Source organism: Rhinopithecus bieti, unplaced genomic scaffold (assembly GCF_001698545.2).
Source record: "Rhinopithecus bieti isolate Rb0 unplaced genomic scaffold, ASM169854v2 scaffold_46101, whole genome shotgun sequence".
Lineage (NCBI taxonomy): Eukaryota > Metazoa > Chordata > Mammalia > Primates > Cercopithecidae > Rhinopithecus > Rhinopithecus bieti.
This window is the reverse complement of record NW_016819049.1, coordinates 1,107,343-1,109,947: the sequence shown is the minus strand read 5'-3', so window position 1 is coordinate 1,109,947 and position 2,605 is coordinate 1,107,343. Positions and strand designations below refer to the sequence as shown.

Below are 2,605 nucleotides of genomic sequence, written 5' to 3'. Positions count from 1 at the left end.
CCATGCATCTCATCATACCATGCATTTCAGCATACCATGCGTCTCAGTGTACCATGCATCTCAGCGTGCCATGTATCTCAGTGTACCGTGCATCTCAGCATCCCATGCAGAACTCTCATCGTCCCTGCATTTCATCATACCATGCATCTCAGCATACCATGTAGGGCTCTCATCGTACCACGCATCTCATTGCACCATGCATCTGAGCATACCATGCATCTCAGCATACCATGCAGGGCTCTCCGCATACCATGCATCTCAGCATACCATGCAGGACTCTATTGATGCCTATGGTTGTTATCACAAGAGATAGGAAAACCCACACTGCTTTTCCTACTCACACACCACTCACTACAGAACACTTCACTTCTGCTCACCAAAATGTCTGTGGGTTTCTCCTCACTAACAACCAGTTCTCCAGGGGAAAATAGATGGGTGTCCTCTAATTCATTTCTGACACTATCTGCCTGGAGATGACATTTTATCCCACAAGTTAAGGGCTGAGCTCCACAAGACTGCCCCCCACTTCAGATGTGAATCATGAGCTCCAGGCTGTGGCCTGTGCTTCTGGCCAACCAGCCATAAAGTGGGGGTTCCTATGATTCTCTCTTCAGGTTTAATGACTTTGCTAGAGCAGCTCACAGAACTCAGGGTAATTATTTATGTTTACACATTTATTACAAAGCATATTACAAAATATACAGAAGAGCAGCCAGATGGAAGAGATGCCTAGAGCAAGGTAAGAGAGCAGGGGTGTGGAGCTTCCATGCTTTCTCTGGGGGCACCACCCTCCACAGACCTCCTTGTGTTCAGCAATCCAGAAACTCTCAGAGCCCTATAGTTCTGGGATTTTTATGAAGGCATCATCACATACGTATGGTCACTTATTAATTCAATCCTCAGGCCCTCTCCTTCCTGGAGGATGAGGAGGGAGCTGAAAGTTCCAAGCTTCCAATTATGACCCAGTCTCTCTGGGGACCAGCCCCCATGCTGAAGTTACCCAGGATCCCAACAAGAGTCACCTAATTAGAACAAAAAATGCCCCTATCACCCAGGAAATTCCAAGGGATTAGGAACTCGGTCAGGAACTAGGGTCATAGACCAAACATTATTAGAACAAAAGATGTACCTTGCACCTCTGTTGCTTGGAACATGACAAGGGTTTTAGGAGCTCTATGCCTGGAACCAGGGGCAGAGACCAAGTATATATTTCTTGTTACATCACATTACTGCAGTTATAATTTCTGTTGCCATGCAGATGCCTCTTACAGGGCCTCTACTTAGAGCTGATCTCACTCGCCAAGTCCTGAGCAAGAAGAAATTTCACCTTCTCTTCTGATCCAAAGATCAAAGCCTGTGAGGCTGTCACTCCTCAAAGAGGATGAGGGGAAATAAGGCCCTGGAATCGGGGCCCCTGAAAGCACTGCCATGGCAGTGCTTGGCGATGGCATTGTCTGTCTGGGAGAGCTGGTGGTAATCACGAAGTCAGACCGATGTGAGCTTTGGATTGCCTTCAGAGACAGCCCATGCTCTTGATCTCCATAAGGAGAGGAAAGAGCTATCGCTAGACATATTTGGTTTTCTGTTTATCTGGGGACAGCCTGATTTGCATCTCATTTACATCCATTTGTGTGCTGCGTCTTGAAGGTCCAAACTCTGGGTGTCTGAGATAAAATGAAATTGTGCAACCTGCTACCACTGGATTCTCATCCACGCTGGAAGGTTTGACCGGCCTGAAGCCAAGTGAAGTTCTCAGCGGCCGCCTGTCGGGTGGGTTCTTTCATGCTACTCATTTCTTGAGTACTTATTGTGTACCAGCTGCTGTGCCAGTGTCTTATTTTAGGGGTAACACAATTTTATGTGGTCTAGCAACTTACTCATTTTGAGATGCGGACATGGAAATGTGCCCTTCCGGTCTGGGTGTTCTTGGACAAGTGACTTACTGTTTCTGGAGTTTCAGCTTCCTGATGGGTAAAATGAGAAGAATAACGGACTTCTCTCTGAAGGTTTGTGTGAGGATGTGACTCAGTGAGCCACATGGTAGAGCACTCAGCCTGGACACCCGCAGAACTGAGATGAGAAGAAGCCAGGATTTAAAGTCAGTTTAATTGTCACTTCTCTGGGGTCCACCATGCCTCCCACTAAAGCACTCTCTTTTGCTATTAGCCATAAGCACAACATGCAGTTTCCCAAAGCTGCTGGGTGCGCACCTCTCCTCCTGACCCCTCTCCCCGCTTCCCCAGCAAGGACACACAGGCAGCTATGGACTGCAGGGGCTCATGTATCCATGAATTTCATGGGGATGCCACTGGGGGGCTGCACTGGGCTGGGTTATTTTTTTACTGCTGGTATTAGTCACTGCCTATCATGAGAAAAAAAGCCAGGGCAAGGTGTAAACATTCAAGCTTCTCTCGGTACTTTCTATTATTTTTCCCTCCTCTCTTTGTGAGCTGCTGTTCCATCAGGGGAGGGTTGCCCATGAAGATGTGGCTGCTGCCATTCCTGTAAACAGCTGGGATGTGTGGGACCTGTGCAACAGGTCCACAGAGTGGGGGTGTCCCCGGGGCAACCTGTGGCGGCCATGCAGGACTTCGTGAGTTGTCCT

At 48.2% G+C, this 2,605-nt stretch overlaps 1 long non-coding RNA gene across 1 annotated transcript in view; it reads right to left on the bottom strand.

Moving 5' to 3' along the window:
- LOC108519237 (uncharacterized) overlaps positions 1–2,016 on the bottom strand; it is a 5,974-nt gene extending 3,958 nt beyond the window's left edge. Inside the window, exons 1-2 of the long non-coding RNA XR_001882583.1 lie at positions 1,944–2,016; positions 378–467 (exon numbers count right to left, since the gene is read on the bottom strand). This is a non-coding gene — a long non-coding RNA (uncharacterized LOC108519237). The remainder of the gene's footprint in view (positions 1–377; positions 468–1,943) is intronic.
- Between the last annotated feature and the right edge of the window lie 589 nt (positions 2,017–2,605).